The following is a 27,952-nucleotide window of genomic DNA, read 5'->3' on the forward strand; positions in this document are numbered from 1 at the left end:
TGTAACCAATGGCGCCCAATACCATCACGCTGGGTGATACGCCAGTATGGCGATGACGAATACACGCTTCCAATGTGCGTTCACCGCAATTTCACCAAACACGTACGCGACCATCATGATGCTGTAAACAGAACCTGGATTCATCCTAAAATATGACGTTTTGCCATTCGTGCACCCAGATTCTTCGTTGAGTACACCATCGCAGTCGCTCCTGTCTGTGATGCAGCGTCAAGGGTAACCGCAGCCATAGTCTCCGAGGTGATAGTCCATGCTGCTACAAGCATCGTCGAACTGTTCGTGCAGATGGTTGTTGTCTTGCAAACGTCCCCATCTGTTGACTCAGGGATCGAGACGTGGATGGACGATCCGTTACAGCCATGCCGATAAGACGCCTGTCATCTCGACTGCTAGTGATACGAGGCTGTTGGGATCCAGCACGGCGTTCCGTATTACCCTCCTGAAGCCACCGATTCCATGTTCTGCAAACAGTCATTGAATCTCGACCAACGAGAGCAGCAATGCCGGAATAGGATAAACCGCAAGCGCCATAGGCTACAATCCGACCTTTATAAAAGTCGGAAACGTGATGGTACATATATCTCCTCCTTACACGAGGCATCACAACAACGTATCACCAGGCAACGCCGGTCAACTGCTGTTTGTGTATGAGAAATCGGTGGGAAATTTACCTCATGTCAGCACGTTGTAGGTGTCGCCACCGGCGCCAACCTTGTGTGAATGCTCTGGAAAGCTAATCGTTTGCATATCACAGCACCTTCTTCCTGTCGGTTAAATTTCGCGTCTGTAGCAGGTAATCTTCGTGGTGTAACAATTTTAATGGTCAGTAGTGTATTCATGGGTTGGGGCATCTCAGTTTGCCACCATCTAGCTATATGGTGCAATCTATGACGGTGCTCAATCTTTGCGTTCTGTGGATCTACACGTCTCATCCTGTAGACTTAGAACGTCGCAAGCCGTGCCGCTGTGCTCACGCAGCGTCCGCTGCTGGGCACTTGACGCTCTGCAGCCGCAGGGCAGCGTGGTGGCCTCTACTTCATGACTGGCTGTGCGCTGCTCGTAGTCTGCTGCCAGCTGTGTGGGAAAGCTACTCGCCGCCTGCACTATTCACGTTGGCAAACTCCACCGCAGGTGGCAGATCGTTCTGAGCGCAGTCTGCGCCGCGGTCACGCTCACTCTGGTCCCCTACTCCTGAGGCTGCTTGAAGCCTTGTGAGTGGCGCAGGGAGTGGTTGTTTCAAATGGCTCTGAGCACTATGGGACTTAACAGCCGAGGTCCTCAGTCCCCTAGAACTTAGAACTACTTAAACCTAACTAACCTAAGGACATCACACACATCCATGCCTGAGGCAGGATTCCAACCTGCGACCGTAGCGGTCGCGTGGTTCCAGACTGTAGCGCCTAGAACCGCTCGGTCACTCCGGCCGGCGCAGGGTGTGAGTCTGCAGCCTTGGGGTGACACCAGTGCTGAGGTCGCTACTTCTTTCAACACCGCCCACTCGCACCTATGAGCCACGTGCCTACCTAAGCAGACGTGCACTACCAATGTCCTGCCAGCTCTTAGCGCATCGAGCGATGATTCGACTACTCTTGTTCTCTGAAAAACAAATTCTTATGTATATGGGGTACCTGTTCTCTTTTGTACATGTCCGAAAGAACAGACACCATTTTGATCCAGTAACCACTGTGAATTAAGACACAAAGGAATTACAGACACTGAATGCGAGTGGGTGTCGTTTTAAGGCAATAGAAAAATGCTGTCTGTTCCTTCGGATATATCATCTCATCATTGCAGAGGCATACCAGACTCGAACTCTTATGAGTATCGGCGAAATGTCCCGAGTAATGTGGATACGAATGGGCAGGGAGCACTGGATTAGTAATGTGGGGATAATCTGAGAATTTGGTTCGACGGGAGAGGCGCTATGGTAGTCATGCAGTTACGATGACCATTGTGTCCGGATGGCGCAGTGGGCAGCGCATATGCCTAGTAAGCAGCAGATCGGGTTCCAATCCCAGTCCGGTGCAAAATTTTCTACTTTCCCCATTGACTAAATCAATGTACATTTGCAGCCAATGTCAGTAATTTCTCTGCGACTACATGTTTATCTTTCTCGATACTGGTTCACCGACGCCTCACTTCGTGAACGTTTATAAGATGTAGATTTTTCCTACTACTAACAAGCAGTGCAATAGATCTGTGGGGGAGATATGGCACAAGCAAGTTGTGCATTACAGTTTACTAGTCTTTACAAATGGTGCTGCACCTTATAGGGGGACAGCTGCCGATTTACCAAAAGCATTATACAGTAGAATGGTGATTATGACTTGTTTGGCTGACACCGTACGCAGAGTCGACTAGAGATTACTAATACATTCAGTGGTGTTCACAAATAGATTTGGTGCATCAAAAACTGTGCTTAAATAGTCCTTCACGAGTTGCACCACTGAAGTTGTTAGCTATAGACAGTTCCTTAGCACCAACTTCCATTCCGACAACATACGTTTCATGGAGTGATACTTACAACTATTACGGCCAGATCTTCAAAGTTGTATGTGTGTGTCGATTTATCTAATCGCAGAGAATCCGCCTCAGCTACACTAGCCGAAGAGTTAACGTCTAACGCCAAAATTTCAGGCAAAATTTTGTACATAAAATCAAAATTTGAATTTATTCCTCCTACCAAATTGCCTTAGGGCAATCACAAATATCACTAACGAGGTAGATAGAAAAAATAAATTTTTCAATAAATTAGAAACTCTTTATGATTAAGTACAAAAGAAGTGCCTAAAAAATGGAAGAAAAGGGAGTTTATCATACACCATGTTACATTGCAATGATTTTGTAATATGATTAATTATCACTGAATCACTTAGATTTAGTTTCAAATGATGGTCCCCATTTCAAATATGTTCCTCTTGTATCATATGAAGTAGATGTAGACATTATTTGAAGTACAAGTTTCGTTTCCTGACAACAGGAAATACTTTTTATTTGAAAATTTGGTAAAGTTTTTGATGTATATTGCAAAGGAGAACTTTTAAATTGAAGTAAAAATGAGGATGCACAGAAAATAACACGTTATAGTTTAATTATGTTGTGATTAATTTAATAAAAAGAATACGAGAACATCAAGTTCCATAGCCTAACTGACTTCTTATGTGCATTTTATTCTTACATGAAAACTTCATTACCATTAAGTGACTTACTATTTATTTTTAACAGAAATTGTACATCATTTTAATATCGTTGAGTCATGTTTTTTTGTTACTTTGCATGTTATTGTAAATTCATGATCATAACAAAATATTGTTTGTGTATATTATGTTGATTTTAGGCAATAAAAATTCTAGATATAATAAAAAATAACAGAAGGCTAATTTATTAGAAGACTAGTCACTAATTCAGAGTAACTTAGATATTTCGAAATGAGTTACAACAGGCCACTTTCAAAACATACAGACTTGTAAAGAAACTACGAAATACTTACAAGCTGCCGAATTCCAAACTGGTGATGGGATGTTGAAGGTACTCACCTGGAAAGAAGAGAAACGAACAGTCAGTGCAAATTTCTCTCAGCAGCGTCTGAGAACAGCAGTACAGTATGTGGCTTGAGATTCACAACGATCAAATAATTCCCAATTCTGACTATACTTGCTGAGAAATTACATGTATGTACGACATTCATACCGCAGAATAAATGGAAACGCAAACAGTAAAATCGAAAACCAACTGTATTTGTCCACATTAAATTAGTCGCCCTTGTGAAGCCTGTTTGAATCGTAAGAAAATGAGTGAAAAGTAATGAAATGGATACATAAGATGGACGGAACTATGGATACGCAACTGAATAGAAGAATAAGGTGTGTGCAGTCGCACTGCAGTATGTCTCCCCTATGCATGCCACAGCTGATCAATGGGATTTAAGTCGGCGGAAACACTGGGCCTGTACGTTCACGCGTATATCCTCTCGGTCCAAGAGTCCTCCACCAGCGCTCTTCGATGCAATCACTCGTAATCCATAAAAAAGACGTCAGAGCCGAATTTCCCCTGAAAAGACACAGTTGTGAAAGGAGTAAAGTGTCACAACATCTGTTAGTCAATACGCTCCTGCAACATTATGACTTGCCACACCATTGTAACTGAACAACCAAAACGACTATGTTCGACAGTGGAGAACGTCCTCTATATGGCAAGGGATGCACCCAGGAACATGCTCGAACATAATCGGTTTGGTGGACCAAGGGCTATGCTGTGGATTGGCAAAATATTGCATAGTCGTCCCGACCTAAAAATCTTTGAAACGGCACACTCACCGCTCAACGTTATTGTGACACTGTATACCATCACCGAGTGCGTCTCTCCGGGGCTGCATTGAGCTCTGACTTCATTTCTATGGATGGCAAACCTCAGGTACATGAACGCTTGAAATGACAGGATATTCAGTGAATGGACTGGTCTGCCCATTCCTGTGACGTAAATTCCATTCAGAAAGTGCAGGAGAGGTGTATTGCAGCACGTCCACATGGACCAAAGACGATCCAGTAGTTGTCAACCACGCTAGTAGGAGAACAGAAAGCTGGAAATCTCAACCATAATACCTCTGTATTAATATTATGGCGGGCACGGGAGCACGTTGAAAATCATGAATTGCCATCCATGGGGATCACACGTTATTAAGAACCATGTCCCGCCTTTTCAGTGTACAATCAATGAGCATAAACAGCGATAGTTTCTCTGCAATTATTCTTTCGGAGAGAGTGTTATTTCTATTCGAAAAATGGCTCTGAGCACTATGGGACGCAACATCTTAGGTCATAAGTCCCCTAGAACTTAGAACTACTTAAACCTAACTAACCTAAGGACATCACGCACACCCATGCCCGAGGCAGGATTCGAACCTGCGACCGTAGCAGTCCCGCGGTTCCGGACTGCAGCGCCAGAACCGCTAGACCACCGCGGCCGGCTATTTCTATTCGTCTCACTGCGTATTTCTTTCAGCTGGTTCATGTACTAGACGGTAGCAGTTGTTTCTATGTGTGGTCCAAGTTTCATCAAGATAAATTACCTGGCAGTGAAACATGATAAGAAAGTTACTTTCGTCTTTGAGTTAGCACACCAGTGTACATGGCGATATTCGCTTCCAATTATAATGTCTGTGAAATTCAGTGGCAGTCACACTCATTCTCTCAAAGCAAATTAGGAAGAATGATTTCATTCTATTATTTTCTGCTCATGTTAATAGTCATTACTAATAAGTGTTGCGTGGCATTTCAAACAACTTGTAACAGGGCACATGGGTTTATCTATCTCCGATATAATATCTTTGAAAATTTGAGTATCTTCCTATAATAATTCATGTTGTTCTTTTCACTGCACTGAAAGATTTCCTTTTTCTGAACTTGCAGCCACGTGTCGTTACATATTTTCACTACTAATAGAGTTCCTCATAGTACCTGTAACCTTTTACTAGTTTGCTTCACTAAGAAATGATCTTGCTTTGCTCAGCCACTGTTACTTTAGTAAAATTTACTGCTGTCTCATAAGTCGATCCATTTCAGTTTAGTGCAAGGACATCGACCGATCAGTCTCTTCGACAAAAATTTCGGCATTACTCATAATATAAAATCTCGTCTTTTGAGTGCTTAGTTCTACAGTGTACATATAGCTAATACTTTATATTTCACGCGAATTGTCTGTAAGATGAATGTAACAACACAGCTGAGTACTAATGCAAGTGCTTTCCATGTCGAAAGTTATTAATCTATTATGTCAGACAATTTTCGAACGAAATTCCCATTGTGCTTGTGAAAGCACCACTCATGTCCTTAGAATATTCGAGTCCAATTTTGTTAGCACAGAATCATGCCTGAAAATTAGTACAAATTCACAGCAAAACTGTTTTTAAAATTATAACGGAACATTCACTATAAGTTTTCAAGACGACGGTAGGATTTCAACAAGATACACTGAAATCAGAACCGTAGCGCAACAAACAGTGACAAAGGTATTTTACGTCGATATGATGGTGCAAGTCGTCCACAAAGTATGTAAGTATGTGCACTATTCTTTAGCGTATTCCTTATTTAATCTTATTTACTGACACTGTACACACAAGTGCGTTTATTTCTAGATATAAGTGCTTTTTTATTTATTTTAATATTAAGGATGCTATCGAAGCATTCCAAGAAATATACCATCAGATCCTAGATTTTTTTTTTAAATTCAGTACTTTGTGATGTTTATACATCTTGGGTGTTTCAACAGACCCATTTTGTGATCGATACTTTGTGGCCTATTTTCAGTTTATTAATTGTGGACTTTTAGTATTATTGTATCATTTATTGTATAATTATATCGAAACTTTCGTAATCACTAGTTGTTATAAATTAAAGTTCTCCGCCACCTCTTTCTTTCTGTAGGCAAGGATGTGCTGTGGAGATTTTGATTTTTGATACGGCTTTCATTAACAGGTGGACAGAATCACAAGGAAGGTTTGTATATTTAATTATATTTCCTGGACTTTGGCTGAAGTATGATATCTTAAATCCACCCAACCGCGTATTTCTGTGTGCATGGTAATATCAGTGTTGTGACATAAGACTGATTTATGGCGATTTATATGAAGGATATTAACAGTGTTTGCAGTTCGCATAACATACATCGTTTGATGATGTACACAGCTTTACGCTCATTTGATGATGTACACAGCTTTGCGTTCGATTGATATTGCCGTATTTCTATAGCGAAATGTTCAGTCATGTCGATGATATGTGTACAAGTCTGAGGATTTTAAAGCCTGACTTCTGCTGAAGCAAAATCTTTTAGAGCACCACTTGATAGCAGCCGAAGGGCTGAAATTAATGTTGTAAAAGAAATAAATAATTTCCACAGTTAATGTTAAATATGATGTCCTTCAAAAATTAAACTAAAGGGTTTATCCCGATAGTAATAGGTTAAGTAGTGATTTAGAATCAAATCTTACTCGTGAAGAATGAAATTTACGGTGCAACTTGACTAAAGGAATGGATCGGTTGACAAGACAATTTCTGAAGAACCAAGAAATTATAGATTTGGTGGCTGAGAGGGGCGTGGGGAGTAAGATTTGTAAAGGTTGAAAAGGTTGAAATGGATGTCGCTTGCGATAGTTATGCAGAGATATGGAATGCTGCGCTTGATACACATGGGTGGGGAGCAGAGTGGTAGCAGCCCTGAGACATGAGGCCGCAACAGCAGTTGCGAAGGGAAAGAGAGGCTCCCAGTAGTGGTAGGACACTCGCCACCTGCAGAGTGGAAACGGGCGCATAGTGGCGTTGCCAGGCGTCGGACGGCCGCCCGCGCAGCAGGTCTTCGCCTGCAGTGCACGAGGTAGGCAGCCTGCGCAGCACAGTGTTTGCCGCCGCCGGCGCCGTGTTTGGCCTCGGCTCTCGGCTCTCGGCCGCTGCCACCGCCGCAGGCGCAGAGATTAATGGCCGGCCCGGCTAATGGATGCGTGTCCCCTCTGCTCCCACTCGTCTTCTCGCGCGCTCACCCTCCGAGCGGCAAGGACCGCTTCCAGCGGGCGGCTTTCGCATCCGTGCCAACAGCTGCCAGGGACGCCGTCACGGGAAGATTCCTATTTCATAATCGGATACGCTTTTTCAGATTATGAAGGATGCAGGGATGAAACTTAGAAGAAGCATGAAATTCTGGAAGCGAATCTATATTACTGAAAGCCTAACACGGGGCGCAGACCCAGTTACAGGTAGCGTATCTGTCAGTTTAGAGAGACAACGAAAATATGATTTTCATTATTTCTTATAACTATTGAATGAATTTAAAAATTCAAACTGATTTCAGAACCTGCTCCTCAAGACACGTAATCTTACGTTAAAGGATTAACACAAAACTAGTATCCTTTATGTCACATGAGTCACCGTTACTCAGAGCAAGCAGAATACTCACACTACAGGATGATTCCGTGACAATTCTGCAAACTTTGGGGAGGTTAGTGAAAGGTGTATGTATCAATTTGCGATAAGGCACCATGGTCTGTAAAAGATAGGTTCGAAAATTATAAGCGATAATTTTTCTAAACCCCGTACTACAGTTAGAAATGTTGTAGGGTAAGCAACTTTCAGAGGTGGTAGTATGGCCCAAATAAAAAAATATCATTTAAATGTGGGCTCTAAAATGCAAACCTTAAGAGCTATAAGCACTTGTTTACTAGAAGAGGTGCGTTTCACAGTACGTAAGATGAACAAGTCTTCAAAACTCTCAGGGTATGCATTTAAGAGCCCATATTCACTGGTCATTTCCTTTCCTTTGTTTTCGTCCATACTAATTTCTACTAACATATGGAAACAGGTGAGCTTGCAGTAGAAGGGATGCGTTTCACGGTTTCAAAGGTGAACAAGTGCTAATAGCTCTTATGGTATACATTTTAGAGTACATGTTCACTAGATATTTCTTTCTTATTTTGGTCCAGATTACAGCCCATGAAGTTGCCTAGTCCAGAATCTTAGCAACATCAGTACCAGTCCATACATTCTGCTGCCAGAGATATTGGAAAGATTTGCATTTATAACTTTCGATTAGGGCGTGTCCACAACAGGGTTCCTTACCTCAAATTCATACATTTATTCCTCTCCGTCATCTTTGAAATTTTGTAACATAATCATGGTATTACGCTGTATATTCTTGTAGTATTTTTGAATGAGAGCACTTCACTTCCAGAGGAATTAACATTAAAAGTGAAGTTCAAATTGCTGAGAGCACTATGGAACTTAACATCTGTGATCATCAGTCCCCTAGAACTTAGAACTACTTAAACCTAACTAACCTAAGAACATCACACACATCCATGCCCGAGGCAGGATTTGAACCTGCGATCGTAGCGGTCACGCGGTTCCAGACTGAAGCGCCTAGAACCGCACGGCCACACCGGCCGTAATTTAAAGTGAAGTAGTCATGAAGAAATGCAGGCAGAGGTGGTGCTGTGGCTCCATCAACAAAGTAAGACATTCTACAGTGACGGCATTAACAAACTGATCTCCTGTAGGGAGAGAGGTGTTGTTTGCCAGAATCACTATGTTTAGAAATGCATCTGTAGAAATGAAGAATAAGGTGAAAACTATCCATAATGTCTGTTTTATTTAAAAATCTTTAAGAGTTTTAGCATAGTAAATTCTGGGCATTACTTTTCAGCAAGTCCTCGAAGTAAGCAGATTCGAGTGTTTGTATTTTACAGTAATTTGGCAGAGAAGAATTGTCTTTCACAGGATACACCAGGGTGGAGAGCTGCATCAGATCAGTCTTCGGACCGAAGATCACAATAACGTACCAGCTCTTCATCGTGTGAAGATCCGTACGTTCCATTCTTTCACACAGATAACAGGAAGTGTCAGAAGTAATTCGTCTAAGCCAGATGCCTTTGCAGTGGGAAAATGTGATTCCTCCCCGTCCTTCCTAAATCAGAGCAACTGCTTGGATTTCAGTAATCTCCTCCACAACAGGTCATTAACCCTAACCTCTGTCCTAGCTTCAGACTATGAGGCGATGTTTGCGTGTTATGTATAATTTAAGCAAAGCAGCCTTCAGCTCCTTCCCCATTAGTCGTTTGGCATGACAGATTTAAAGTAAGTGTCGTGGAATATTCCTTCACAGACACCTGTTGTATTCCACGATTCTCTGAACACAAGGAGAGTCGGAAACATTTGCTACATTCTTCATTCACGCCAGCGGCCTGATGTTCAATAATGTATCAGAACGTAGGGCACTGGAGGGTACAACTAAACGAAGACAGCTGCAAACAGTACTGAGATCAGACCATGAGGACTGAAACAGAATATACATGATGGGTGCTAATAAAGTACTCCATTATTATACATTCAAATCAATTTCAACGAATTGTGAGGGAGAGAAAAATAATAAGTGTATCAGGATTTTACGTTCCGTAGACGTGGAATTGGTCATTAGGTACGGAGCACACACGCGGCACACACACACTCAGCGTGAAGGGGTACTTCATACTTTATCTCGCAGGGCTCACGTCATCTCAGCCCTTGGCAATTTTTCAACTGAGTTAGCCCATATCGCAGACACCTTCCCTCAGAATGATTGTACTGAAAGATAGATCTGATGTGCGTTGCGCTATCGAACAACCATGCACCGGGTGACTGATGACAATACCGAGGTGCCACCGAAGTCGACAGTCTTTTTGCCTTTTGCTGGAAGCATTTCGAACACGATTGTTCGTATTTTGAGGAAATATGTGTATTTGGACAACTACCTTTTAGGTTCCATAAAGAATTGCATTGGTTCCTCTAAGGCAGGTGTCTATCATATTCCTTGCAATAATGGCATATCGTATTTGTCAGACTATCTGCACAGTGGATGTCCAATGTACCGAGCATAAGCGTCATACATGCGTACAACTTGCGAGCAAATTTGCGACTCCAGAACATTATCTTGGCACAGGTCATCCAATGGGAAGTAACAATACAGAGATTCTGGCATGCGCTTTCGTCTATTGTGATAGTCTTATGAAGGAACCAGTTGAAATTAAATTAGCAAGTAACCTTATCAGTAGAGATAGAGCATTTAGCTTAAATAACGTGTGTAATCTTGCTCTCTCCCTTGTGGGAAGCCGTGCGAGCGAGCGCAAGCGCTTGTGTGTGTGTGTGTGTGTGTGTGTGTGTGTGTTTCATTTGTGGAATTGCACTGCAAACCGAGGTTTGAAATTCTGTTGCATAGCGCTTACTTGCTGAAATTTTGCCTTAAAAACGGTAGCGTGCATTTGTCGCAGTATCAGCGATTGTTGATGATGTCACCCAGATGCATGCTAGTAAGTTACCTGAACAATAAAGCATTTGTGTGCTTTCGTGTGTAACGTTTCGTGTTATCAAATTTTTCTTCGTGCAATTTGCTCCAAACCACATTCAGGATGCATCAGAATTCCACTGCCAAATAGTCAAAGGTTCTTCAGGGATACCATACCAGTATTTTGGTATAAGAGACACACGGTCTCTGGAGGCACGTTGGACAGTAATAGTGTAATGGTGATTCATTGGGTTTGTTGCTTTAATTGCCTTCACAAAAGATATGCAGGCACTAAAACGGACAACCCAAAACACAGCTTAATGCAACGACCCTCAGGCTGATGCAGAAGCACTGTAATGTGGCTGCCGATGCTGCCAAAACAGCTTAGCACGCCATCGCCGTGCCGCACTTCCGACGAGACGCATATCTGCCATCTTTTCATCAGTAAACTTATCTACAACACTACTATGTATCACTGTCAACGTACAAATAACACTGCCGGAAAAACAATCGCGAGACAGAATCGATCAATACTGAATGCAAGCCTGAAGACTACGAGTAAAGTGGGGATTACTGTTGTCAAGTACAAGCATCAGGAGTGAAGGGAGCAAGTTGGTTTAGAGACACCGCTCTGAGTGTATGTCAAAGGCATTTGTAGTGTTGTGCACCGTTTTTAATGCAATGCAGTTACAAAGCTAACTGACGGCAAGAAACCACACAAAACTCTGTTGACCAGGGGTACCTCATACCAAAATATTCACAAGTGGTCCCTGAACTACCTCTGAAAGCTTTTTGGTGGAACCTCAGGGTAACCCTGTATGTATTTGTTGTTGACAGATTTTAAGCGGTCTGATGTTGTTAGAGGCTAATAAAAAAATTTTTACTATTTGTTAAATTCGTATCATTTTACTGATTTACAAAAGCATTGTCGCAACGAAAAGGATACAAGAGTCAACGAATCGAAGTGGTTACATAATGAATGTTGCAGAAAAAAATATTCCGAAGAGTAATGATTTATGCCAGTAATATGTGTCCAGTGATAAAACGTATGTCTGTTAGAATCTGCTTTCAAGCAAAATTTGTTTCAGTCAATGCCTCCAAGATTGTTTCCTCAATAGTCGGAGTTCTCCTTACGAGTCGGAGTTTTTCCAAGAAAGGGAACTCAGCTGTACACGCTCACGAGAGTCATAAAAAGAACTGGAAATGCATTTATCCAAATTTCGTCTTCCCTTCAGAAAGTGGCCATTACATCACAAAAGCACAAGGGATTTCGCAACAGTTGTGCAGGCTCGTAAGATCCTGTCGCTTAGGAGGAAGTGGAGGGGATGTTTGGAATCATTTTCATGTTGGTTGTCGCTCTTTTTAACTTGATAATATGAGACTCCGTAAGCTTAAGTGCTTAGGCCTTTGCTACAAAGATTTGAAAGACTGTTCCCATAAACTCATTGCGAACTCCGGTATGGTTATCTTTTGGGCCTTTATCACGTAACATACCTATACTCTACGATATATGTAAAGTTTTATTGCGATACATTCCGCTGTTAGTGGAAACAAGGCACCGAATCTGAAGATCTATGCTTACCGATGCAATATAGGTAGCTACAACATGATAGCTATCGCACATATGTTCGTTACTACATAAAACAACGATCTAAATGTCAAAAAATGGCAATAAATCAAAATCACACTGTTATTAGAAGTAATTTTAAAGAGACGTAAAACCCAAACACGGAATAATATTTTAGAAGTATATAGCTGAAAGCATAAGAGAAAATAGGCCAAAAATACCAGAGAGAAAGACGATAGTGTGTGAGGAATGTGCATGTTGACATTTCCAGTGCAAGAAGAAAACAGACGACAATGTAACCACTAACGGTAATTTAAATCAATAAGTTAAAACGCATCTTGTACAGTAAATACGCATTTTAAGTAAAAGCACAAACGAGGCTGAAACAATGTAAATAAAGTGACTTAGATGTTTATATTTACGATACGTTTGATTCTCTTGCTCTTAACTGTCTTTCTCTGCTTTATCCTTGTAGAGTCTGAGAACTGTGTGTTGAAAAGCAAATTTCTTACGATCTATATTACTTGGGTTGGAGCAGGGAAGCACGTCGTTGCTGATTTTATAACTGAAAGGTGCTGACGCTTCAGAATTTGCCCCAGGAAAGGGAGACACAAATCCCCAGTCAAAATGTATCCCGTTGGGCAGTGCTTTCCTGAAGTAATCGCAAGCCTCTGAAGATCCGGATGTAATGCAAAAGTCAAAGGAGAAAAGTATTCAGAATCCTGCATACAAGGTAATAAGGCAGTAGCGAAACCAGCAAGGGAAAAAGCTCAGGCGATGACTACACTGTGTTTGCTGCTCGCCCCATTGAGTGGCATAACGCTTTAGCAGGTGGTTCCCCTCACATTCTTTTGCAGCCTGTACTTGGAGTAAAGAGCGGGGCTTGACATTTAAATACTTTCCGACTCAAAGAGCGAGCGTTATCTGATGGTGTAACGCCATCCAGTGAAAACGATACTGAGGCTCTGCACCCCTCAGCTGTTTTGTCCGGTACCCTGTTCTAAAGCTGCCACATCCCAAATTATGAGCCATTTTCTACAGCTGAAAGATGCGCTCGTCTGCCCGTGTCGCCCGATGCTCTGCAACCACATTCACGTTACACCCAGGAAATTGCAGTAGCACAACACAGTAAGTTAATGGTGGATGACGATCGTAATTATGAGGTACTAAGAAGGACGTCAATGAAAGTAGCGAAACAAAATACAACAGGAATTGAAATATAAAAATTTGTCAACAACGACACACACACACACACACACACACACACACACACACACACACACACACACACACGCACCAAACCACGCCACACATGAAAAGTTACATGTAGTGTTGGTTACAAAATTTGTATTTCAAGTAGATACTAAATAAATTAGTAGTTATCGTTATAACCAACGAAAGTAATTTATATCTTCATGCGTCGTGAAAGTAATTTAATTTAGATAAACATTTATATTACACCTCCCACACTATGCTTTTACACTGACTGCAAGATTGGAGACCTACAGATGTATATATGTGTGACGAAATTTTTGAACTGGGTGGACTGTGTAATAGTAATGATTAACGACGTTTTATTATTATTATTATTATTGATAGTGTTATTATTCTTGTTGTTATTCACGTATGTGTCTTACTCTACAATACGATATGCACGATAGACAAAATAAAATGGTCCGAAAAATATTTAGTGCCCATTAAGGTAGGCAATCCAACTTACACCATCCACACCTGGGGCAGGCGATGTATGTTGGGTTTCCTATCTCAGCGAGTATGAAGTATACTTTAAAATTAAAAAAAGATGCACCGAGAAGCAAATATCCGAATGGAACGGAAATCGGTAGATGTGACGCACATTTGCATACAAAAAAAAATGATTACAAAATCAGAAAAATTGGATGATGTATTCATCAGTAAGAGCAAGTCAGGAGCATGTTTGCACACCTCTGGTCCGTATGCAAGCGGTTATTTAGTTTGTAATTGACTGACAGAGTTGTTGGGTGTCTTTCTGTGTTATATCGTGCCAAATTCTGTCCATCTGCTGCGTTAGGTCGCCAAAATCCCTAGATGATTGGACGGCCTTGTTCATGATTCTCCAAATGTTCTCAAGTGTGGGAGAGATCCGGCGACCTTGCAGGCCGATGTAGGTTTCGGCAAGCATGAAACAAACAGTAGAAACTCTCGCTGTATGCAGGTAGACATTGTGTTGCTGAAATATAAACTCACGATCGTTTGGCTTGAGGAGTAGCAAAACAGAACATAGAGTATTGTCGACGTACCGCTGTGCTGCAAGGATGCCGTGCACGACAACCAAAAGGTTCCTGCGATGAAATGGGATAGCACCTCAGACCAACACTCCTGGCTGCAGGGCCATATAGCAGGCGACGTCTACCAATATCCGTCCCATTCGGATACCTCCTTCGTGGTTCGTCGTTTTTATACCTTAGAGAGTATTTTCCACGTTAGGTTTACGATGGCTATTCGTTTATTAAGGTATGATAGGTCGCGAAATGGAAATCATAGTGAAAACCTAAAACTTTTTATTTGCAACAGTTAGCTATCCGTTCCATCTACCTGTACTTCTCTACGTAGTCGCCGCTCTAAGACATCTGTCATAGTGTTACATCAGTATCGAATACCCCCACCATGTGGGGCAGCGAACTATGCCGTCCACCAGTTTTCTACATTGATCTGCAGCTTGCTGTAGGTGCCAAAATATTATCTTCACAGCCAGCAGTTCATGTGATCAGAGGTGAAAGTCAGGAAGACCTAAATCAGGGCTGTACGTGGTGGTTATATGCCTTGCATGTAAAACTCTTGAGGAGCATCTTCATTGCCCCCCTATTGCGCGGCCGAGAATTGTCATGAAGAAGGAAATTGTTACTGCACAGTTGTTGAGAACAGTCACGTAACATTTACAAACTCCCATAAATTCACAGAGACACTTTTCCTCGTCCTCAGTAATTAATTCCAATCAGAGAAATTATTTGCTATTAAATATGCGAGTAATTGTCAGTTTCTGTAGTGATGTACACAGCTTTGCATGCTGGTCTAAAATAAGGGCATGTTTTGGAATGGTTCAAATGGCTCTGAGCACTATAGGACTTATCTTCTGAGGTCATCAGTCCCCTAGAACTTAGAACTACTTAAACCTAACTAACCCAAGGACATCACACACATCCATGCCCGAGGCAGGATTCGAACCTGCGACCGTAGCGGTCGTGCGGTTCCAGACTTAAGCGCCTAGAATCACTCGGCCACTCCGGCCGGCGCAAGTTTTGGAAGCACGCTGAGTGACATGGGCACAAAGTTAAGTGCCACGACAGTCAGTGTTCCAGCCAAGTCCTTCGTAGAAGGCCAGCAAATGGAGCGCTCATTGCCACAGCTGGGCCCAGAGCACACGTTTGTGACAACCCACAGCACTTTCATGTTATTGGACGACAGTTTGGACTGCCTGTAGCGACCGCTCCCAGAACTGTTTTTACGAGTTGGAGTAAGGATGAGATTTTGGCAAAATGTGCTGTTGGCAGCCAAACTTAGAAAGTCAACTTTTGGGATTGACTTTGGAGGGCACTGTGTTGCAGGTGAAAAGAGAAATATAAGCTAGGCTTTCAAAACAATGTGACGCCTTCGAACACACAGCTCTCACAAAAACCTTTGGTCAAGGATTTATGATTTATAGACTGTTTCATTTAAACTTCTTCCAGAGTGACAGAAGCACGACAGTACCGGAGGCGAGCTGACCCACTGGGTGATGTGAGAAAGAGGAATAGCGATAAATGATTTTTTTAGGGAGGAAGAGTACAAACTAAATCATTGGTTAACCAAGTAAAACGTTGCCCAGAGAAGTGGACTTGCACTCTCTGCTGAGAAACTAATCAAATTGAGCATGTATTGAAGAACACGGCAAAGTGAGGTTTCCTTGTTGGAGACACACACACACACACACACACAGGAATAACTTCACTTCTTCTTCTTCTCCTTCACCTTCTTGCTTCTTGCTTCTTATTCAACCTCAGATCTTGTCGTCTCATCTCTCAAGCATTGCTGCCACCCTGCCTTCTTCGAAAGCCTCAGCCATCAGCTAATCTGACGCATCTGCGGGAGTTGCAAAGTTTTTAAGCCATCCAACATACAGCGGCTGGAGAGTACCGCTGGCGCTGCTACTGAGGTCGTAGTACTTCAGTTGCCGACAGTTTACAATCTCAGAGCCTCACTGTGAAGATTTACCTTGAAAGGTCACGAAGAGTTTCCTTTCAAAAATCATAGCAGGTGTGACTTACTACTTTCAATAATTCTACATGTTACATCAAATAGTTTTACTTATTAGCTTCATTGTTCTTTTCCATGCTAGCCAGTTTCATGGCAGTCACCCTTTACTTGCGCGATTTACCATCAGCGCATCCTCCCATTCGACCTTCATGGTAGATTCATTACATCTGCTTTCGCACAGGTTGCCATTATTAAATTTTTACTAAGAAGTTGCCACTGGTTCCCATTCTTGTGTTTGAAGCATTACTTATCAATGACAGTATCTGAATATCATTTTATCATTTTACCTTAATTGTTGACTGTTTAACTTTTGATATTCAAATAAATCAATGTAGCTATAATAGCTGTATCAATTAAAATTTTATCGAAACTCCCCATCAAGATGTCATACAAATGAATGACATCTGTGTTACGGAGTAAAAGTCAAGCGCCTGCAGACCAGTCTGGAACGAGAGAGCAGAGACGGCTGTGAAAAAGACAACAGCCAACTGCACACTGACCGAATCCTCTCCAGGACGACAACGCAACAGTAGAGGCCTCTATGCGAAGAGAACATAAGCGCCGCGCCCTTCTGACCGCGGCTCGGTTCTAGAGAGGCCTCAAGACTAGCGACCTGAAGAGGAGTGTGAAAAGTATTACAGCACTTGAATTAGAATTGTTATACTGAAGAAGCTTGACTATTTCGGATGTCACTCTTTGCTTGCGAAACAACTGTGTAGTTCTCAAAGTTGATTACTGTCATTTAATATTCGTAATACACTCCTGGAAATGGAAAAAAGAACACATTGACACCGGTGTGTCAGACCCACCATACTTGCTCCGGACACTGCGAGAGGGCTGTACAAGCAATGATCACACGCACGGCACAGCGGACACACCAGGAACCGCGGTGTTGGCCGTCGAATGGCGCTAGCTGCGCAGCATTTGTGCACCGCCGCCGTCAGTGTCAGCCAGTTTGCCGTGGCATACGGAGCTCCATCGCAATCTTTAACACTGGTAGCATGCCGCGACAGCGTGGACGTGAACCGTATGTGCAGTTGACGGACTTTGAGCGAGGGCGTATAGTGGGCATGCGGGAGGCCGGGTGGACGTACCGCCGAATTGCTCAACACGTGGGGCGTGAGGTCTCCACAGTACATCGATGTTGTCGCCAGTGGTCGGCGGAAGGTGCACGTGCCCGTCGACCTGGGACCGGACCGCAGCGGCCCACGGATGCATGCCAAGACCGTAGGATCCTACGCAGTGCCATAGGGGACCGCACCGCCACTTCCCAGCAAATTAGGGACACTGTTGCTCCTGGGGTATCGGCGAGGACCATTCGCAACCGTCTCCATGAAGCTGGGCTACGGTCCCGCACACCGTTAGGCCGTCTTCCGCTCACGCCCCAACATCGTGCAGCTCGCCTCCAGTGGTGTCGCGACAGGCGTGAATGGAGGGACGAATGGAGACGTGTCGTCTTCAGCGATGAGAGTCGCTTCTGCCTTGGTGCCAATGATGGTCGTATGCGTGTTTGGCGCCGTGCAGGTGAGCGCCACAATCAGGACTGCATACGACCGAGGCACACAGGGCCAACACCCGGCATCATGGTGTGGGGAGCGATCTCCTACACTCGCCGTACACCACTGGTGATCGTCGAGGGGACACTGAATAGTGCACGGTACATCCAAACCGTCATCGAACCCATCGTTCTACCATTCCTAGACCGGCAAGGGAACTTGCTGTTCCAACAGGACAATGCACGTCCGCATGTATCCCGTGCCACCCAACGTGCTCTAGAAGGTGTAAGTCAACTACCCTGGCCAGCAAGATCTCCGGATCTGTCCCCCATTGAGCATGTTTGGGACTGGATGAAGCGTCGTCTCACGCGGTCTGCACGTCCAGCACGAACGCTGGTCCAACTGAGGCGCCAGGTGGAAATGGCATGGCAAGCCGTTCCACAGGACTACATCCAGCATCTCTACGATCGCCTCCATGGGAGAATAGCAGCCTGCACTGCTGCGAAAGGTGGATATACACTGTACTAGTGCCGACATTGTGCATGCTCTGTTGCCTGTGTCTATGTGCCTGTGGTTCTGCCAGTGTGATCATGTGATGTATCTGACCCCAGGAATGTGTCAATAAAGTTTCTCATTCCTGGGACAATGAATTCACGGTGTTCTTATTTCAATTTCCAGGAGTGTAGAACTCATTTAATGCGATTTGTCTGAATGTTGGCTATCGATTTGAGAAAGCAGGTTTCCTATACACCTCATATTCGAACGACTAGGCAGGATTCAATAATATGTGCGTGGGTTGTATGAAATGAGGCGAAATTTCTCAGCAGGCACTTCGCACTTGGCGGGACAGAATTTTCTATGCAACTTCACCTGCTCAAGGTGCACTCCGACCTGAAAATAGCGTTGTGACGCGATCGACTAGCGTACTAGAGACAGTGGTAACATATCTATGCAAGGCTTCGTCGAATTTTCACTCTTATTTCCATTTAGTGACTGGTCGAAAAAAATGGTTCCAATGGTTCTGAGCACTATGGGACTTAACTGCTGTGGTCAGCAGTCCCCTAGAACTTAGAACTACTTAAACCTAACTAACCTACGGACATCACACACATCCATGCCCGAGGCAGGATTCGAACCTGCGACCGTAGCGGTCACGCGGTTCCAGCTGTAGCGCCTAGAAACGCAGTGACTGGTGGAGTCTTAATTGAGGAATAGCCATTGAATTTTGCCCGCCCTGTGCAACAAAGGGCATTTTCACAGTTTCCCTTTCGTTCTTAGTTGTACTCACACTGAATTCAGTCGCTCACAAAAGTCGCATTTTATCTGTTGATTTCATGTTGTCCTTGGATTTTTTTCTCATGGTCACTGACTGAAATTTTTTTCTGTCTGGTATGCCAAGTTGTGTTTGTCCTGCTATCTTTAGTGTTTGTAGTGGGCTGGGCCCTTTTATTTTATTAGCTATATTTTGTAAATTAACGAGCAAAATATCGTGAAACGAAACAGCTATTCGCTGCGGCACTGTATTAACAGGGAAGATCACCACCGATGAGGATTTCCACATACTACCCCTGAAGCGGATTGTCTGGAAGGCCTAAATGCTTGAACAATTCCAGGTGTTATTTGAAGTTAACGAAGTGTAAGAGCCAATGAGCAGATGAGCAACCATCCAAGTTGTAGGATTCGTGGGACGTATGTGTGTGAGTTTTGTGTGCGTGAATATATATACACTCCTGGAAATGGAAAAAAGAACACATTGACACCGGTGTGTCAGACCCACCATACTTGCTCCGGACACTGCGAGAGGGCTGTACAAGCAATGATCACACGCACGGCACAGCGGACACACCAGGAACCGCGGTGTTGGCCGTCGAATGGCGCTAGCTGCGCAGCATTTGTGCACCGCCGCCGTCAGTGTCAGCCAGTTTGCCGTGGCATACGGAGCTCCATCGCAGTCTTTAACACTGGTAGCATGCCGCGACAGCGTGGACGTGAACCGTATGTGCAGTTGACGGACTTTGAGCAAGGGCGTATAGTGGGCATGCGGGAGGCCGGGTGGACGTACCGCCGAATTGCTCAACACGTGGGGCGTGAGGTCTCCACAGTACATCGATGTTGTCGCCAGTGGTCGGCGGAAGGTGCACGTGCCCGTCGACCTGGGACCGGACCGCAGCGACGCACGGATGCACGCCAAGACCGTAGGATCCTACGCAGTGCCGTAGGGGACCGCACCGCCACTTCCCACCAAATTAGGGACACTGTTGCTCCTGTGGTATCGGCGAGGACCATTCGCAACCGTCTCCATGAAGCTGGGCTACGGTCCCGCACACCGTTAGGCCGTCTTCCGCTCACGCCCCAACATCGTGCAGCCCGCCTCCAGTGGTGTCGCGACAGGCGTGAATGGAGGGACGAATGGAGACGTGCTGTCTTCAGCGATGAGAGTCGCTTCTGCCTTGGTGCCAATGATGGTCGTATGCGTGTTTGGCGCCGTGCAGGTGAGCGCCACAATCAGGACTGCATACGACCGAGGCACACAGGGCCAACACCCGGCGTCATGGTGTGGGGAGCGATCTCCTACACTGGCCGTACACCACTGGTGATCGTCGAGGGGACACTGAATAGTGCACGGTACATCCAAACCGTCATCGAACCCATCGTTCTACCATTCCTAGACCGGCAAGGGAACTTGCTGTTCCAACAGGACAATGCACGTCCGCATGTATCCCGTGCCACCCAACGTGCTCTAGAAGGTGTAAGTCAACTACCCTGGCCAGCAAGATCTCCGGATCTGTCCCCCATTGAGCATGTTTGGGACTGGATGAAGCGTCGTCTCACGGGGTCTGCACGTCCAGCACGAACGCTGGTCCAACTGAGGCGCCAGGTGGAAATGGCATGGCAAGCCGTTCCACAGGACTACATCCAGCATCTCTACGATCGTCTCCATGGGAGAATAGCAGCCTGCATTGCTGCGAAAGGTGGATATACACTGTACTAGTGCCGACATTGTGCATGCTCTGTTGCCTGTGTCTATGTGCCTGTGGTTCTCTCAGTGTGATCATGTGATGTATCTGACCCCAGGAATGTGTCAATAAAGTTTCCCCTTCCTGGGACAATGAATTCACGGTGTTCTTATTTCAATTTCCAGGAGTATATATATATATATATATATATATATATATATATATATATATATATATATATATATATATATATGTGTGTGTGTGTGTGTGTGTGTGTGTGTGTGTGCGTTCCTGTTCGAATAGATTTACTAATTTCCCACTTGGGACATTCTTGATCAAGTGTGACACGAAAAGCTTTTCTTTAGCACGGGAAATACACAATCATCTAACAATCTAACATGTCCGGAATGTGCGGACATGTCCGCGACTTGCAGAGTGCGCGCGTATTTTGTGGACAGGGGCCTGTACCAGTTCGTGGACACCATAGCTGGTGGTGGTGTTTGATAGGAGGGACAGAATTAGGAAGAGTTGACTGAAGCTAAAATAATTTGATATGTTCCTGCGGAAAGCTTAGAATGTTCTGTGAGGCTATTTTGTCTTACATTACATGCAAAAAGTACAGTGTTTTATTTTTGTGAAGATTATCCACAGGACAGGCTAGCATGTACAGTTTTGGCGTCATTGGTGAACATTGGGTTCATTATGAAAGTACTTACGAATCAGTGGAAGAGTTTTCTTTTCCACTGACTGACGACGGAGTCAACAGGAGACGTTTCAAAAAAAATGGTTCAAATGGCTCTGAGCACTATGGGACTTAACGTCTATGGTCATCAGTCCCCTCGAACTTAGAACTACTTAAACCTAACTAACCTAAGGACATCACACAACACCCAGTCAACACGAGGCTGAGGAAATCCCTGACCCCGCCGGGAATCGAATCCAGGAACCCGGGCGTGGGAAGCGAGAACGCTACAGCACGACCACGAGCTGCGGACAAGTGAGACGTTGCAAAAACTCGGTTTGGGGAATAACGATAATCGATACTAGACGTGTCTTTACATAAGGAAAAAACCCTCAAATTCACCGTAATTGCAAATTAAGTTGCTAAGTCGTTTCCACATAATAATTAAGGAATCTTCAACCGAAATCATCTTTTGCACGAGCCCCTAGTCATACCTACTGCCCCACCGCGCTTTTTAAGGGGTGCAGGTTAATACAGGTCACATATTGTAGGTAATGGATGAGTGCCAAGCTAAGCTATCCTTGCGATTCATAGCGAGTCTAGTGCCCCGTATTAAGGTTATTTTTGAGTGTATCACGGACGATCATCGACCCAGAGCGGACAGTAAACGTTCCCTTGCGAGCCACTGGGGTAACATATCGCACAGTTAGCAGTGCACGCAAGAAATCGCAAAATGTTCATGGATTATGGTCCCAGAGATCCAGGCGATGCCGCGGCACTTGTGAGACGACTCGAAGGCACGTAACTATTTATAATTACATAAAGGAATTAGACACACTAGCTGCCGGTGGGCACTGAATTTTATCAATGGGGCATGCTTAAAATTTATGCCGACCCGGCTATGGAACCTGGGTCTTCTGCTTACTAGACAGACGTGCTGATCACTATGCCGTATGGACACTGCACAGACTAACCTAGCATGCCTCCCGAAGACTCGAATTCTCAACTTATTCCTCACACTACAGGTGCAGTGCTCCTGTTCATTAGCCTCATCTCTCATGGATTCTCGCCGATTCCCATAAGAATTCAAATTTGGTTTGCATCTGTACGGAAGATGTTACTGGCCGTTATTGCCTCAGCTACATGTTTGGTGTCTTTTCTTTCAGAAATGTCCGAAAGAATAGACACCACATTTTTTCTGTGTCTCTAGACTGCTTGTGCTGCGATTGACGCCGATTAAGAACCTCTTCTAAGAAAAATACTTTATAGAGGAGTATCCAAACAAGTTTTCAAGTCTAACGATAATTTCCCGCGAGGCAACACGCAGTACGTTATTCAAGGACGAAGTGTAATCTGAGAATACTGTCGCAGAATGTCTTGTACTCCTGGGAAGTAAATAAGAATGTCCTAGTTGATTTTATATAGTAATGAATTCAAATATTTTGTTACTTGCAACGCCATTGTTCTCGCCGATGAGGTGGTAATCTATGAGGAAATTCTGCCCATGAAAATTCTAGTAACAGAAACATCTCTACAAAATATTGGCCTGGTGAATACGAGGGTCATTCAGCAAGTAATTCCCCACATTATTTAAAAAAGCCATTAATACACACAGACAAACGCTCTTTTCGGTGCTTCACATTTGACGTTTGTTCTGTGCGTCGGTGAAGTTTAGAACTGTTCTTGTAGATGGCGGAGCCGTAGTACATCTACATCTACATCTACATCCATACTCCGCAAGCCACCTGACGGTGTGTGGCGGAGGGTACCTTGAGTACCTCTATCGGTTCTCCCTTCTATTACATTCTCGTATTGTTCGTGGAAAGAAGGATTGTCGGTATGCCTCTGTGTGGGCTCTGATCTCTCTGATTTTATCCTCATGGTCTCTTCGCGAGATATACGTAGGAGGGAGCAATATACTGCTTGACTCTTCGGTGAAGGTATGTTCTCGAAACTTTGACAAAAGCCCGTACTGAGCTACTGAGCGTCTCTGCTGCAGAGTCTTCCACTGGAGTTTATCTATCATCTCCGTAACGCTTTCTCGATTACTAAATGATCCTGTAACGAAGCGCGCTGCTCTCCGTTGGATCTTCTCTATATCTTCTATCAACCCTACCTGGTACGGATCCCACACTGCTGAGCAGTATTCAAGCAGTGGGCGAACAAGCGTACTGTAACCTACTTCCTTTGTTTTCGGATTGCATTTCCTTAGGATTCTTCCAATGAATCTCAGTCTGGCATCTGATTTACCGACGATCAACGTTATATGATCATTCCATTTTAAATCACTCCTAATGCGTACTCCGAGATAATTTATGGTATTAACTGCTTCCAGTTGCTGACCTGCTATTTTGTAGCTAAAGGATAAAGGATCTATCTTTCTGTGTATTCGCAGCACATTACTCTTGTCTACATTGAGATTCAATTGCCATTCCCTGCACCATGCGTCAATTCGCTGCAGATCCTCCTGAATTTCAGTACAATTTTCCATTGTCACAACCTCTCGATACACCACAGCATCATCCGCAAAAAGCCTCAGTGAACTTCCGATGTCATCCACAAGGTCATTTATGTATATTGTGAATAGCAACGGTCCTATGACACTCCCCTGCGGCACACCTGAAATCACTCTTACTTCGGAAGACTTCTGTCCATTGAGAGTGACATGCTGCGTCCTGTTATCTAGGAACTCCTCAATCCAATCACACAATTGGTCTGATAGTCCATATGCTCTTACTTTGTTCATTAGTACAGCGTCACAAAGGCGTCTACATACGACTCATGTTACAGGCAGCGTTCTGCTATTGAATTCTTGTATGCAGAAAAAAACGTCGAAAACATGCATAAACGTTTGCGTGCAGTGTATGGTGGTGCTGCAGCTGATAGGAGTACAGTTGGGCGATGGGCAAGTAAAGTTACAGCCTCAGGAAATGCAGAAACAGAGCTCCATGATCAGCTACGCGCGGGACGTCCTGTCACAGGCACTGCTCCAGACGTGCTGAATCGTGCAGCTACCATTATTCGCACCAGCCGGCGCATCACAACTCGACAACTGACTCTACAGTTGTCGGTCAGCACTGGAAGTCTGCAGTGAGTGAGACTCTTGGATATTCAAAGAGGTGCTCACGATGAGTTCCACGAATGCTCACAGCGGACTACAAGATCCGAAGAACGACCATTTCATCTGAACTGTTGGAGCGTTTTGAGACCGACGGAAACGCCTTTGTGTCACGGATCGTTACGTGCAACGAGAGCTAGGTGCACTACTTTGCTCCAGAAACAAAAAGGCAGTCCATAGAGTGGCATGATCCTAATGTACCAGAAAAGAAGACCTTCAAGGCAACCCCCTATGCCGGAAAAGTTATGGTGGCAGTCTTCTGGGATTGTGATGGCGTCATTCTCGTGGATGTGATCAAAGAGGATCAACCATCAACTCAAAGGAATACGTCAGAACCCTGAATAAACTGAAGAACCTTTTTCTTAGTGTTCTATCGGACAAGAATCCAGCAGAAATCATGCTCCGACACGATAATGTACCCCCACACACAAGTCTGAGGACCCGGGAACACATCGCGAAATTTTGTTGGACATCATTGCCTGATCCACTCTACAGTCCAGACCTGGCACCCTAGGACTTCCATCTCTTTAGGCCGCCTAAAGGTTCTCTACGGGGAACGCACTTTGAAGATCACGAAAGTATCAGTCATGCAGTGGAAACATTTCGACGCCTACAGGACAAGAACTTCTTCAACAAGGAATACATGCTCTTCCACAACTTTGCCGTATGGCCATAGAACGTGACTGAGGCTAGGTAGAAAAATAGCACATGGATAAGACATGTTAATGTATACTGTAACCAAATTCTGACTCATAGCTATAAATATGTTCTGAGAAAAAAATGGTGGTATTACTTATTGAAAGACTCTCGTAAATAGATGGATAGCTCTTAATGTGGGGAAATGTAATGCTATGAATCGAAGAAAATATAGAAGCATGTTATTGGTTGATTATCAAGTTCACGAGTAAGCACTGGAGTCAGTCGTATGATACACACAATTTTTGAAGTAACAATGAAGTGGAACGGATTATAGATCCAGTTGTCGGCAAAATAATTGCAGATTACAATGCATTAGTAAGGTAATGGTAACGCAAAGTTTGTGTACACTCACTATTACATACCAAGTACTTATATGGACCATAATTTAATGCTACTGTATTGTATGGGACCCGAATCGGATCAGAGTAGCAGAGATCATCGAGAGTATTGAATGAGCAATGGTGCCCATGGACACATACTCCTTCGACAGGCGACAGAGTGCAACAGATATGTAAGAAACCCTTAACCGACCGACACTAGAAATAATATACAGGGTGAAGCGAAATTCACGCACTCCGGTTTCGCTGCGCGACTGCTCACATGATAGCGATAAAAAAGTGTCTGTCGGAAAATCTCGTCCGGCGAGTGCATGCGGCAGACGTTAAAGAGTGGCAATCTGGCAACACTGTAAACACATGTATGGTAACTACCTTCGTCAGGACATATTATTTGTGCTGCACAGCTGGTGCAGTGGACAGAGTTTTGGGTTTGCAAGCAGTAGGCCGTAGGTTTGATCCTGGTTTAGGGAGCATTTTTTATTCATTCTGACATTTCATACTGTAATATACGCTGTTTCTTAGGTCACATGTATCGTAAATTTACAAAGTTTTTTTACTCTGAACGTAACAAATACGTGGTTAGACAAATAAGAAATATACTGTTGAAGCAAATGATCTCTTATAGGACAGAATAGCTACAAAAACCATCTCAGTTTCGAGATTCTAAAGTTGGGCCTGTTCCATGTAATGCACATTACTCATCCGACAGATATTGTTCTGCATGATTCATACCAACATCGCTAATAGTGAAATGTTCTGTTTCGAATTACACTGTCTCCCAAACGATAATAGACGTGATGTTTCACAATCCCATCGACAGACTAATAATAATAATAATAATAATAATAATGATGATGATGAATTGAAATACGTACTAAACAGCGTGCGGTTACCAGAATCCGTGTTGAATGGCATGGTACAATGGTGCTAACACATACAAATAGTAACCGAGTTTGGACATTACTCGCAAAGCACATTGGTAGTCCAATCAATAACGTAAGGCCCTAACGACAGGTATGGGCCTGAACGAGGCAAGAATAATAGTTGCTACTAATCGCTGGGACCAGTGGAGGAGGATACAAAGAAAACAGGTTTCGCATCTCGTGGATGAGGCAGTTGTGACATTCCATGACATGAAAAGGGCTTCTTTCTAAGCTGACCAATCTTCCATTTCTACGATTGTAGTGTATAAGTGCAAGTGTTTTCTAGATGAACCGCTGCAACCGCTGTTGACGATTAAGAAGCCAGATACCCTGCACTACACTTATCAAATAGAAAACCTAGTCCTCAACCCATGATCGAACCAGCAACCTGCTGCATGCTAACTCAAAGCTCTATCCACTGCACCAACTATACAGCGCAAGGGACTGTGTGCTGGCAAAACTAGTTACCAAACATGTGGTTACAGTACTGCCAGACTGCCACTCTTTAACGTCCATTTTCTGCCGGATGTACTCACCGGACGACATTTTGTGAGAGATCTGCGCTGCGAAGCCCGAGTGCGCGAATCTCGCTTCATCCTGTATAACCAGAGTGTGCCTACTGGCCTTTAAAATTGCTACACGAAGAATAAATGCACATGATAAACAGGTATTCATTGGACAAATATACAGGGTGATTCAAAAAGAATACCACAACTTTAAAAATGTGTATTTAATGAAAGAAACATAATATAACCTTCTGTTATACATCATTACAAATAGTATTTAAAAAGGTTTTTTTTCACTCAAAAACAAGTTCAGAGATGTTCAATATGGCCTCCTCCAGACACTCGAGCAATATCAACCCGATACTCCAACTCGTTGCACACTCTCTGTAGCATATCAGGCACAACAGTTTGGATAGCTGCTGTTATTTCTCGTTTCAAATCATCAATGGTGGCTGGAAGAGGTGGCCGAAACACCATATCCTTAACATACCCCCATAAGAAAAAATCGCTGGGGGTAAGATCAGGGCTTCTTGGAGGCCAGTGATGAAGTGCTCTGTCACGGGCTGCCTGGCGGCC

This window comes from Schistocerca americana, chromosome 7 (assembly GCF_021461395.2).
Source record: "Schistocerca americana isolate TAMUIC-IGC-003095 chromosome 7, iqSchAmer2.1, whole genome shotgun sequence".
NCBI classification, from domain to species: Eukaryota; Metazoa; Arthropoda; class Insecta; order Orthoptera; family Acrididae; genus Schistocerca; species Schistocerca americana.